Genomic DNA, 14,352 nt, shown 5'->3' on the forward strand with positions numbered 1-14,352 from the left:
GCCAGTGGAGGGAAGAATAAGAGATTGGCACTGTGGGCACCATAATGGGTCTTAGGTCTACAACTAGACTACAATTATGGACTATAAAATTGTGCACTACTATGACTTTTCCATGTTGGGCATGCGGGAGGAGAGGCCCAGTGTACTCTACATGGCATGCAGTAGTAATAAAACTTCCCAGGGATACTGTATCTATACCGATTTGGCCATCCATGATGATGCCTTAAATTCGACGCCTATTAATGTTCCAATACAATGCTTATTTCTACTGTCAGAATTTCCAAGCTTTATTTGTTTTTCAGATGCACTAAACTTATTGCTTCAGATTTCATTCTTCTGCAGAGAGCTTTGCGGCTTTATGGCTTGGCAACTTTACTAAATTAATATGATCCAATGTGAAAAGCCTGTGTGGATTAAATTAAATGTCGGTAGTTTTGTTATCATGAGGAATCTTCTGTATCTATTCCGAAAGCTGCAAATACCTGGTGAATGTGTTTCAGTAGGTCTAAAAGGCATAGGCAGCACATGGTTAGAAAAGTACAGGGGGAGCACAAAACAGTCCTTGATTTCTAGATGTTTTTATAATGCTGTTTAATGATTGTTATATATTTTTGTTTGCTTTGACTTTTTATTGTGTTTGTATTCGATAACTATGAAAAATACAATAGTCCAATAATACCCTACCTAAAGTATTTGGACACCCTTATCAGTAGAATGGATGCTGTCTTATTAGCATATCATCAGGATAAGTCATCAATAGTTGATTGGCCGGGGGCCGTTGCTCAGGCCCCGACCAATCAGCTGAGCAGGCGCATGCTGTCAGTGCAGCAAATACACAGAGGTCGGAGCGGAAGCAGTGGAAGCCTCTGCGCCAACCTCTGTGTAGTGGCCGGCGCTTGTAACTGCAGGCATAGCTCTGATTCAAATCAATGAGAGCCGTGCCTGTGGTTACAAGCGCCGGCCACTACACAGAGGTTGGCGCAGAGGCTTCCGCTCCGACCTCTGTGTATTTGCGGCGCTGACACATGCGCCAGCTCAGTTTATTGGTCGGGTCCTGACCGACAGACCCCAGGCGATCAACTATTGATGACCTATCCTGACCCATCAGTAGTATTTCCCTGGAAAACTCCTTTAAGTATGCTACATATGATGCAGAGCATTGGAGGTATTATTCATAGTTTGCGACGGGAACTGCACGCTAATGGATATATGGGTTATGCTGCTGCACATAAGCCGACCATCACGAAGCGCAATGCATCAGTCCATCTATAGTGGTGCAAGGAGTGTTGTAGTTGGACAGCTGAGCAATGATAGAACATTCTATGGAGTTCCGAATCACGCTACTCCATCATCAAATCAGATGGAAGTACCTGGATTTGGAGGAGCCTGGGGAATGTCATTTGCCTGAGTGTGCTATGCCAACAGTTAAGTATGGCAGAGGATCTGTTATGGTCTGGAGATGTTTTACCTGGCATGGTCCCTGTCGATTGGTTGTAGTGGCAAGAACCATGACCTTGACATTGTAGACAATAATGTGCTGCCGACAATGTGGTAACACTCTGGGAATAGCCTGCAATACTTCCAACAAGTCCAAAGTTGAATGTTGGTTTGAGAATAGATGTTCCACAATTGGACTGGCCTGGACTCAGTCCCAACTTAAACCCTATTGAACAGCTTTAGGATCCACTGAAACGTCGGGTCAGGAAATATGAACAGAGTTCATCTTCTTTGAGAGAGCTTGCCAGACATTTGCAGGATGAATGGAGGGAAATAGCGTTTGAAGTGAATCAGACAGCAGCAGAAAGTATGCCACGGAACGTTTCTGATATCAATAACCCAAAAGGAGCCCCACTAAGTATTAACATATGGAAATAAATACTACTTTTGATTCTTCCTCAGGTGTCCAATTACTTTTGATAGGACAATGTATATCACCTACATATTTACTTAATGGTTATCACTAGGTCCCTAGGTTATAGTTTGAGCAGGATAACTTCTCTGCTCTTGTTTGCGTGGGAGTTCTCAGGATAATTACAATATATATATATATATATATATATTTATAAATTCAAGAACATTTGCCCACAATGCAATTTCCTAAATTGGTAGGTCCCTTGCGTATCACATTCAGAAGACCTGTACATCTTTTAAGAACAAAAACAGGAGTGCATCATGGGACAGAACGGAAACGTTCCTTAATACTCCTTTAGGGACTCTTTTGCTTCTTCCTTGTGCTTCGCTCCAATCCTCTTTTTGATCTAAAAAGGCATTTGGGAGCGCGGCTCTCCCAGATGTGACGTGCAGTGGGCCTTAAGAAAGCTCCAAAAGTGCTGCTTTCATATGTCTGTTTTTTTTTATATCAAATACTTTATAGATTTTGAATAATATTGAAGTGGTATAATGAAAAGTTTTCAATTTCTGCTTGTGCCTATTCAATAGGAACATTCATTATAAAATACTGCCCAAGCCATGTGATAGACACACAGTGCAGGACTGACAGTAAGGGCTCCCACCCACTGGCGTTTTTTTCTCCACTGCGATGCGATTCTAAAGTTAAAGTCTCGCATTGCAGTGCGAGAAAATTGCCGGCAGATACCCCAAAATCGCTGGGATATCGCTGCGACATCGCCAGTCTTTTCAATGGGGCCAGCGGCAGCAGCGCTAGCCCCATTGAAAAGATATGGAGAATGCAGCGGTCCCCGCGGGGATAAAGGAGTCCTCTGTCACAGCTGTCACAGCTGTGGCAGAAGTCCGCGGCATGCTATCCCATTGCTTTCAATGGGATAGGCACTGCTGCCGATCCCATTGAAAGCAGTGGTTTCTGACAAGCCCTGCAGAATGATTATCGGAGAAGGGCTTGAAATATAAGCCCTTCCCCGATAATCATAAAAAAATGGTAAAAAAAATAATAAAAAAGTTACTCACCTCTCCTGCTATCAGCCGCGTCCTCCTGCTGGCTCCCCGACACTGCTGTCCAGCACTTTCAGCAGATGGGGATTTAAAAATCCCCGCCTACTGAAAGGGCTGTGCAGATTGGCTGAGGGCTTAGCCAATAGCAGCTAGTGCTTAGCTATTGGCTGAGCGCTCAGCCAATGACAGATAGGTCTTAGCTATTCATTCATGAATAGCTAAGATATTGCTATTCATGAATGAATAGCTAAGAGCTATCTGCCATTGGCTGAGCGCTCAGCCAATCCGCACAGCCCGTCTGCTGAAAGAGCTCAGTAGCAGTGCCTGGGAGCCAGCCGGAGGACGCGGCTGACAGCAGGAGAGGTGAGTAACTTTTTTATTATTTTTTTAACCACTTTTTTATGATTATCGGGGAAGGGCTTATATTTCAAGCCCTTCTCCGATAATCATTCTGCGGGGCTTGGCAGAAACCACTGCTTTCAATGGGATCGGCAGCAGTGCCGATCCCATTGAAAGCAATGGGAAAGCATGCCGCTGACTTCTGCCACAGCTGTGACAGAGGATTCCTTCAGGAATGAAGGAAACTCCTGCCACAGCTGTGGCAGAAGTCAGCGGCATTCTCCATATCTTTTTAATGGGGCTAGCGCTGCTGCCGCTGGCCCCATTGAACAGACTGGCGATGTCGCAGCGATATCCCAGCGATTTTCTCGCACTACTCTGCGAGAGTTTTCACTTACTCTCGCAGCGCAGTGGAGAAAAAAACACCAGTGGGTGGAAGCCCTAAGGGTTACACACAAAAACGCTCGCCGCAGCATATTTGCGTATGATTGAGGAGGTAGATTTGCGCGCATGTTGGCGCATATTACTATACTTTTTGCTCACGCATGGTCAGTTCACACGCGCACGTGACACATCCTGTGGTGCAGACGGGCAATATGCACTGTTGTACAGGTTCGGTTCATCTCTACTTGGCTACACAAGAAAACTGATACGTTTTCAGTGATGTGAAAGAGAAATAGACGGAAAGTATGCTATTTTTTGACAGATCCGTATTATAAATCCGCCAAAGAAACGGGAGGATTGCTTTCTGCTTATTTCTATTTCACTTCCGTTTTGCTGATTTCCATTTTTAGTTAAGCCAACTTCACACGGGCGATGCGGATTATACATGCGAGAGCCCACAGCGGAGTCCGGCTCTGACACCGGCCGGTACCTTCTTTCTTCTGTATTGCGGATTTATATGGACGCTCGCCGCCGATCATGCGCAGTACAGGGTTTTTTTTAAGGTTTGTTTTTCCTGCGCTAGGCGAAAACGCGAATACCCACAGCTTATCCGCAGTGTCAAGCGATTTTTTTTCTGCTTGCGGAAATCGCAATTTATTTCTGCAAATGTGCAGGAAAAAACAATTTTCACATACCTTCAATGCATACCATTTGCTGCGGAGCCTCCGTGCGACCACGGATTCCGCAATGCAAACCTGCCCGTATTCAGCCGGCCTTAAACTGAATCATTCTAAAAAACGCTATTGTGAATGTAGCTTAACTGCAAGCAGAGATCTTGGAAATTGGAAGGAATGGATACATAAAGCATACTGGAGAATTGTATACTCTGTTTATCCAGAAATCTGTCGCAGTATACATGAGGGACAAGATGTTCCTGTATTCACGGCACGCAAAGGGAATCCCAGTATTTACCCGTTTCTCCAGGCCATTCAGCCTTAAAAACAAACCTACTGCAGCTTCGCTAAAGGCTCTCGATATGGTTTGCATATTAATTAAATTCCATAGGTCACATGACCAACACCTAACAAAAGTTTAATTTGCTGTGGAAAAAAATAGATACGTAGGTTGCTAGGAGACACGCGGTCCGTAGGCGCACTAAAATAATTGTCTGGAAGCTCAACTGAAAAATCCTTACATCCCCTGGTCACTGATTATGGCCGTCTTTAAAGAAGGAGAAAAAAAACATTGTGAGCTCTGCATAAACAATGATTTACCGGAGATCGTGTGTAAAACACAAATCCATTGATAAAATTAAAAATGGCTGGCTCTGACAAATCCTAAAATGTTATTTCCCTTGTCTGTAGCATACAGTGTCATAGTAATGGTCCCATATTAAAGTGCTTGTACCAAAGTTATAAGCTATAACTTGCTGATCAGTGTAGGTTTCACCACTGAGACCCCCCGTCTATCCCAAAAACGGAGGTCCCACTTTCCCCCCTGCAGTGATGTCAGAATGGAGCACTGGCCAACCATGGGTGATCAATGCTGCATTCACTTCAATGGGGTTGGCTGATATACCCCAGCGCTTGGTGCTTGGCTATCCTGTCCATTCAGTCTCCCGTAACCCTGCAGTGAAAAGGATGGGGGACATGGCCTCAGAGGTACCATTCCGTTGCTGATATCTGTTAAAATGCATAATGAAATAGTGCTGCGTCCATTACCATTTCTTCCTGTAAAATGCTGGAAGGCTGATCAGGAAGCGAACGGACCCCATTATAGTCAATAGGGTCTGTTTGGTGCATTCTTAAGACAGATCTGTTCAGGCAGTGGGTTCAATTTTCTTTGCTCCTATAATGAAGCAAGAGAAGAGAACCCATAGCACCAATATGAATGAAGCCTACTATAAAATGACTAAATATATAGTTTTCCTATTTCCTAAGCTTGGCTGATACTATGTAAATATACACAATGTAACTTCACCAAAAGAAAAGCGCAATTCAGAATCATTGAATGGTAGGGTTGGAAGGGACCTCCAGGGTCATCTGCTCCAACCCGTTGCTTAATGCAGAGTCAGTTGATGTGTTGCAGCGAGTTGGCCGCAATCTGAAAGTGGAGCAGCGGTGATGTTGCCATGTCAGCCCAAGCCTACGGGACTGCACTCTGTGATTCATCGTTGTGTACCAATAAATGCCTTCACCCCAGATATATTGCAGATTTTTTATCCTCTTTTGCAACTTATAGTTTGGAGTGAATGTACAGTAATAAACAATAGCATACTAGCTGTCCATGGACTGTGTTTCCCTGCATGGAAAAGTGACTTTACAAATGACAGGCATTTGTTCTGTCTTCTTCCTGTCAGTCCAAAGGGCCTGAGATGGGATCTATTGAAAAACCCACAATGGGCTCAATGTATAATGTGCTCATCTTTACAACCCTGCTATAACATATTTTCTGGTGTATGAACTGATTGGCCAGCAGGGAGGTGTTTCCCCTAGCTGACCAATCAGCCATAATGGAAGTGTATTTATTCTGGACCCGCCTCTACATAGGCGCCGGTTATTGTCCTACTTGAGGCGTTTGGTGAAACAGCAGGTTCCTATGAGCTAAGCACCTGTAGCCATTTATTCTGTGTAACTTTTACTAAATACTGTGTTATATACATTGCTCCTTCCTTCTGCATTACACATCTTCGCTATCCTCCATCAAGGCACAGACTAGGGCCTCTAGGTAAATGACGTGGGGCCGCCCCTATCAGGGTGATCACCCTGCTTTTAGGCAGGGTCTACCACATAAAAGTTAGTTAGGGATAGAATTTCCATACCTGTATTTCTGTTACCGTTATTTGTCCTATTTTGTGTTTCCCGCATTTTGGTGATATAATATATGTTTATATTGGAATAGTTATGCCTTGGACTGACGTATTGATGATATCCATGAGGGGCACCGTAATTGCACCCTGCATGAACATAACAAGATAGTGCTGGATTGATCTTTGGGTCCCCTCATGCAACAAAACCAATAAAAAGCTACCTCTGCGCTTTGTAGCCAGGCTACGACTAATGGTGCTGTTCGCACCGAAAACTGGTCAGCAAAACTGACATAATTTTTGATAAAAGGTATTTTTTAAACTTTTTGTTCTATCTTTTGGCTAAGCTGGATTTTCCCCTTGATGCTACTGGTCTACATGCGGTTGGTAGAATGCTTCCCTGCTCTGCCCTTTTGGTATCAAGGTGGTTGGTGAGCTGAAATTTCTTTTGTAATTTTTGCCCTTTTTAGACTTTACCAAAAGTGGCCTATTATGAAGTTCCCTCGTGGTGACTTGCTGTGGTATTTAAAGGGGGTCTCCTGTCTTTATAACACAACCTACAACACATTCCTTCACTGAGTCTTGTCTACATCAACAAGCTAATAATGTGTCATACACATGACCAAAAGTGATTGTCTGTGGCAATAATGCGGCATCTGTTTTCACTTTACTACTGAAGTCAACTATTGACTTCAAGGTTACATGTCCACGGATGAGACGTCATCGTGCTACAAATGTAAACAAGATGTGGCAAGGGAATTTAAACAATAAGTACATTATTTCTGTTATTGTAGTGATCTAGAGAGTGCTAGGAGTTATTTTACAGAGGATGGAAAACAAATGAAGGGATTCTTTAGTGTTTACTGTATGGAAGTATTTTTGGGCATTTTGTTAAACTGTGTTTCTTGCTATGCAATGGACACATTTATGACTGTTTTTCCCACTATTTTTTTTCACTTTTTCTTAAAAAAAACCCCCAAAACTAGGAGTGGAGTTCACACATGGACTCTCGAGCCTCCACACATTTTGATTGTGCCTTGTTCTTGTTATGAAGAATCTTGTTTCTTGTAATGAAAGATCATGTAGACTAACAGCATTCTTGATAAATGCTGGAAGAAAACAGACCTAAAGTCAAGGACACACAGTGGGTCTGCGTGGATAGTAGAACCATGGGAAATAGGGAATTTGAAGGCAGCTCTTTGAAAGTGCTGCCAGCGTAACATATCGCCTCACATTCTGCCACTCTGGCATGTAAGCAAAGAAGTCAACAAAGGCAGATTGATGTTTTAGTGGTATTGTCTTAGATATGAAATAGGAAAATTACAATGTGTAAGCCCTTCTTAGATTATGGCGATGGTTGTGACACTTAAAGAGGTTATCAGATGCCAAAAAACATGTTCAGTGGTGTGAAAGTATTAAAAAAAGCAACTTACTAATTTATTTGACTCTCATTTTCAAAAAGTCATGTATTGCCCGATTGCTGCTGTGGTTTTGTGTGTCCCAGGAGATCGGAGGTTTTCCTGTGATGGAGAAGGGACTGACTTCGCTAATAAACAGATAGTCAGATCCTTCGTACATGTTGATGGCTACATGCTCACACATAGGGCAAGAAGATGGATGTAAACCCTCCTTGCCATATGCCGGTTTGGCTTTCGGCTATCTATGGAGGTAGCACTTGGGGAAATTCAATTTTCACCCTTGACCCTTCCAAGCGGCATATGGTCTTTGCTATGGGGTCTCCAGGCCATTACTTGTACGGATAGTTCCAGTGGTATGGCTGCTGATGCTATGCAAGGCCATTGGTGAGAACTGGAACTTAGGATTTGACAGGCCAAGATCATGGCTGGTGGCACAGGTGCAGTAACAAAGTCCAGGCAGAAGATCAGGGCGGGAAGTAAGCAATAGCATAGTCCAAGAAACAGAGTCAAGGTAAGGGAGCACAAAGGCTAGAATAGTTGGGAGTCAGAGCAGGAGTCAAAAACCAGAATGCACAAACTGGGGCTTTGTCACAATGGCTAATGTAGACCAATTTCTTAGACATCCTCCATGGGGCGAGAGGATGCCTAAAATAGCCAGAGGTGGAATGAGATTAGCAAGGTACAGAATTAGGAAGCGCACGCAAGCCCTTTAAAAGAGGGAGAAGAGTATGTGTAAGCCCTACAGGCTGAGACCAGAGTTGTCAGTGGAAGCTGAGCATGAAGTAGACAAAGCCCAGCGTGTAAGGGAAGGAATCGTGGTCCTAACCATGTCTCCTGTGCCGGGTGTGCTGCAGTGGTAGCCTGCCGTAATGGAAGTTCACTACAGTACTACATAGGGCTGTGATAATGCATTACTGCTGTAATCAAGCAGCACTGTAGGTACAGTTTTGATAATGAGAGTACGTTAGCTACGGTACTAACTTTATTTTTCATTTTCACCTCACTGAACATTTTTTTTTGCCTCGGATAACCCTTTAAAACGCATTACTCTACAAGGTCATAGCAATGACAACCATGGTGTTACTGTAGTATAGTCTGCTGATATCTGTCTGATTGAACACTGAGGTGCTGAATGCCTTAACGTTAAAATTAGTTTATAGACTATGAAGAGTGTCGTTTTTTTATACTTCTTTAATTTGCCCTCACCAATGTCATTGACATTCTGTATTAAAACACTATTTTTCAATTAAAAATTGCAGGTATTTTACTATAGTCCAGAGCTGATTTCTCATAGCTCCTACCATTGAAATAAATAGGAACTTTACAGGGGTTTACTATCGATGATCTATCCTCAGGATAGGTCATTAATAGTTGATCATAAGGGGTCTGCTGCTTGGGATCTCCACCTATTATCTTATCCTCCAGCTTGCTGTCAGTGCATTCGAGTCGAATGTCTGCATTGGAGTGTGATAGATGGCTTCACACCCATTGAAATCAATAGGAGAGATGACTTCCATTACATTTTTGGCTCTTCATTGCAGTCGGAGCTGTAAGTCTAATCAAAGGCATCACTCCTAATGAAATCAAAGGGAATGATGAACTTCTAGCTCCAACCCCAATGCCAATGTCCGGCCATAGAAGCAGTTGATCTGCGGGGATCCTGAGAGGTGGATCCCTGCCAATCAACTGTTGATGACCTATCTTGAGGATAGGTCATCAATAGTAAATGCCCTGAAATCCCCTGTTAGACGAGGAGTTTTCATTCCTCTCTCCAAGAGTACATCTGGGCTGTTGTATAGTTATTCCCAGCTCAAGTGCATTAGCTGGCTGTACCAATCAGAGACTAACTGAACGGTAATATTTATGAGCATATGGAAATGCGCTTTAATAGGTACAACCACTTCCTTTTTCACAAGAAGGATAGTGAAATCATACGTGGATTATTGTGACTCGTTTTGTGTGCTGCTACTCAAGGAGGACGTATCAGCACTTGAGGAGGTTCAAAGGTTGTTTCATAAGAGGACCGTTCAGTCTCAGGTGTAAACTGCAACACAGTCCAAGCCATAGGCATTCCAAGAGTGTTGGCTTAACCCTTTGCAATCCAATTTTGGATTCAGGGTTTCCTAGGGGGCTTTCTCTTTCTGCCATTACACAATGGCACCATCTGCTGGGTAGAGCCAGTACTGCAGTGTGAGACATGCTGGAGAGGCCCCTGACAACAGACCGGACAGTAATATACAGTAAGAGTACCCTGACGGACGTCTTCCGACATCGAAGCTGTACAGCCTTCAATCAGAATGTCTTGAGACGTCAGACAGTGGATTGGAAAGGGTTCATGAGTAACTAATGAGCAGCAATCATTACTTCTTCATGCATTCCTACTTGTAGTGTATCCCTTGGCATTGTATTTTTCAGTCTTTACCATGTACGTTGCAATCATCGAAGAGCAACCTTTATCATCTATTTTTATACGTACTTTATTGATTATTGTTTCTTTAGAATTGAGAACTGTTACAACATATTTACTAATGGCTTTAGTTCAAATAGATTGCGGCTGCACCTTTGATGGCTGGTTGAGTATGGCCAGTAGGAGATTGTATGCAGAATAAACCACAAATGGTCTGGATAATAAATCTCCTTCCGTTTTGTGTATACAGTTCCTATGCAGACACATGCCTCCATGGTTGCAGTCTACAAACAAAGCCTGTTTGTTTTCGGATCCTGCAGTTGTTCTCTAGCTTCTGCTGTCTTAAGAAAGACGAAAGAGTGTATGGAAGAGAGGAACACATGACTGCAGGATCAGACGATACAGGGTTTGTATGTACCTAGATATGATCTGTAATCTATAAGGCTGTATTCACATGTGTCAGTTTCCCATGCTAGTTCTGTCCAATTGCAGGATGGGCAAAACTGGAACAAGAAAAGAGCCCATTGATTTGAATGGACTAACTCACATAAGCAATATTTTTACTTGGACCAATATTGAAAAGTCGCTGCATGTCCTATTTTTGTGCAATTCTTGTTTTAGAACTGCCCATTATTCTCTATGGGAGCGTAAAAAAACAGATCACAGTTTTATGCCATGTAAGTTGCTCAAAAATGTGATGAGTTTTTCAATGCAGTTTACTATGAGGGTCACTTGAAAAAAACAGGGCAATGAAAAATGCGCGTGAAAAACTGATGCAAATCACAAAAACACATCGCAAATACATAAAAATTGTATGGGAAAATTTGTTTTTTTACTGACCAAAAGTGCATTCCCCCGTGTGAATACGGCCTAAAAATGATAATAAGCTATATAATATTATACTATATGTACATATGAGCTCTAAAGTGATGGTAGATTTATCACCAAGACTTTACAGAGGTAAAGGATCTGTATTTGTGCATGTACTACTGCAGTACTCACTCCAGTCCTCAAAGCCCCACCAGGCCAGCTGTTCAGGACGTCCATAGTACTGCATGATATAGTTATCGTTAGTGCCTCAGGCATTGCTATACTGTAGCTCAGAGGCATAACTTAAAGCTTCTGGGCCCCAATGCAAAACTTGTAACAGGACCCCCAAATATAATGCTTTATTCATAGTATTGGGTTCCCTATATGGAGAAGAGAGGCCTTATGGGCCCCCTAAGGCTCCTGGGCCCGGGTGCAACTGCAACCCCTATAGTTACACCCCTACTGTAGCTGTTCTCTCTATAGGATATCCTCAAATCATGACCTGTTGGGATTACTGGAGAACTGGAGTTGAGAAATACTCTACAGCCATAAAGACATTCACAGATGGCAATATCTTATGTGTAAATTTAAAGAAAATCCACAAAGAATGTGGATTCGATGAATGGTTGAGCCAGACGGCTCTTCTAGGTGATTTTCAGGGAAGGGCTTATATTTCAAATCCAGTTTTATCCTCCATATGGACACGCAAAGGGCAGTTTCAGACGGCCATATTTGTCCATGTTTTAGCACGTGTAAAATAAACGCATGCAATGTGCACAGAATGGAACCTGTGGATGTCAATGGGTTAGTTCTCATGAACGTTTTTTGCACATGCATTTTGTACCTGCCCCAAAAAATAGAACCTGCTCTATCCTTTGAACACGGTGCAGCAAAGGCCCCCATAGAAGTCTATGAGAGGTGCGCAAAAGAGCAGTACGCTGAGTAATTGAAAAAGTGAAACACATCTGGACCTCGTTAGGTTTAATAGCATTTTAAATCAAGGAAGGGGTGCGTGGCGAATGCATGTGAACTAGCCATGTATGCACACAAGTACAGTACTAAAGGCAATATGTGTGCAAATCTACCTCATCAAAACGAGTTCACTGGCAAATACGTTGCACTGAGGCGAGTGTACTTGCGCATAGAGCGTTCTGAATCCGCCCAAAGGGTAGTTTCAGACCGTTTGCGCAATTGAGCAATTTTGATTTGCACACGTGTTTGTGCATAGTACTGTACCTTTTGCGCATGCAAGACTTGTTCACATGTGTGAGCAAAACACCCCTCCCACCACCTCCCATTTAAAAGGCTATTTAGCCTAATGAGGTCCAGATGTTTTCTTTTCCCTGCGGTTTTCCGTAGTGTTTCACGCATCCCCTTGTGTTTTGCACGCCTCCCATAGACTTCTATAGGGCCCTTGGTGGGCAAATCCATAGGAAAATAGATCAAGTCCTATATTTTTGCATGCGCATGGAAAAGATGTTAATGGGAACGCACTGTTGATATCAATGGGTTCTATTATGTGTGTATTGTGCACGCTACTTTGGGTTGCGCATACGCTCGTGTGAAGAAGCCCTAAGGCCGCCTGCAGACGAGCGGGTCGGATCCGGCGGCGAGAATTCTCGCCGTGGGACTCGATCCGAGAGCCTACAGGGACGGGCGTGTACTCACCCGCGCCTGGCGGCCTCGGCTCTTTCATTTGCCGGCTGCCGGGCAGCCGGCGCATGTGCAGACCGGAGCCGGCGGCCGTGTGACTGACGTTTCAATGCGAGGCTGATGTGAGCCCCGCACAGAAATAGGACATGCCGCGGTTTGTTTGCCACGCGACATTTCGCGCGGCCAAACCGCGGCCGTCTGCATAGGAGTGCGTATTGTAATGCACTCCTATGCAGGCTTTCAGTGGCGGAAATCCCGCGGGATTTCCGCCCGCGTGCAGGCGGCCTTAGTATCATAAAAGTTGCTCCATACTTTTAATACATCGCTATGAATGTATCTAAGTTCTTGTAATGAAGCATTAGGCATCCACAATAGATTTCTGAATTCTCCCTTCCCACTGACTTTATCATTATTCTTCTGACATGTGAATTCATTGACTATGTTCTTGACTTTGATTGTGTCTTCTGAATCTGCCCATTTATGTACTGCTTGTACTCCGCTGATTGCATAACTTATTGGAATGATGTAAGTTGTAGCCTGCAGGCCGGTAGGAAGAAGATCCGCTGGGACTTCTATACAGAACTGCATGTAACAAGATAAAGCCTAGTCTAGTAACATGAGGCTCGTTCAAGGTTATTCTCATTCAGGCCATGGTTAAGAGCTTTTTCTCCTCTATGAAATCAATATGAAAATTGAAAATATGTCAGCCCTTAGTATTTTATTATCCCAATTACTTGGCCAAGCCAATGTTTAATCTGTTTGTATTGATGTAGTGGAAGAGGTTTTGACTGCATATACAGAAAATCTGTCCGGGAGAAGGTCCGCACATCTGCAGCAAAGTACCACTAATCAGAGGTGTAACTTGAAGCTCCCGGGCCCTGATGCAAAACCTGTAACAGGGCCCTCAGCTATAATGCTTTATTCATAGTACTGGGCTCCCTATATGGAGAAGAGAGGCCTTATGGGCCCCCTAAGGCTCCTGGGCCCGGGTGCAACCGCATCCCCTGCACCCCCTATAGTTACACCCCTACCACTAACTGGTAATGCAGATCTGATAAAAAGGCACTTGCTTACTGCATAGAACTGTAGTATAAGACCAGAAGCATATTGCTAAGTAGGAAGGACCAAATAGGAAACTCCTTTGATTTGAAAAAAAGTTATAATGTGATTTTTAACACTTTTTTGAGTTGTCATTTTGAATTTTTTTTACGTTTGCAAGCAGCGCTGTATTGGTCAATGCTGGGAAAAAGAGAAAGGTAGAGGTACCTACCTTTTGGTCGTCTGAGGGCAAATATCCGGGATTTATTGATGATGGCTGGGCATGTGTGCTGGTGCTGCCAGGCTAAACCTGTGGATAGCAGGTCATGCAATGTATGGGGTATGGTTACAAATCTGGCGCTCTCCAAAGAGAAGTAGCAATAACGGTGTGAATTATCTTCTTTCTTGTATAAAATGTAAGAACCAACAGAAAATCGTGTTTAAAGGCGCACCCTCTTCTTCAGTTAAGCTGGGAAACGACACAACCGGTTACTGATTGGATACTTGGTGTTGCCTATTAGCCGACATGGAGGAACACTGCCCGGAGGGGAAGGGAGGAATTCCTGAATTTCCACGCCTCTGAACCC

The 14,352-nt window shown here is 43.5% G+C and overlaps 1 protein-coding gene across 2 annotated transcripts in view; it reads left to right on the forward strand.

Annotated features, from left to right (window-relative positions):
• Positions 1-14,352, forward strand: part of PHYHIPL (phytanoyl-CoA 2-hydroxylase interacting protein like) — a 119,284-nt gene that overhangs the window by 13,064 nt on the left and 91,868 nt on the right. The window contains exon 1 of one of the 2 annotated variants that reach the window (XM_066600791.1): positions 10,610-10,670. The exons of the other annotated variant lie outside the window; for it this stretch is intronic. The gene's annotated coding sequence lies outside the window, so the exon portion shown is untranslated. Of the gene's footprint in view, positions 1-10,609; positions 10,671-14,352 lie in introns of those variants that run through there. 2 annotated transcript variants of the gene reach the window in all.

The sequence above is a fragment of the Eleutherodactylus coqui genome, chromosome 4 (assembly GCF_035609145.1).
Source record: "Eleutherodactylus coqui strain aEleCoq1 chromosome 4, aEleCoq1.hap1, whole genome shotgun sequence".
NCBI lineage: Eukaryota > Metazoa > Chordata > Amphibia > Anura > Eleutherodactylidae > Eleutherodactylus > Eleutherodactylus coqui.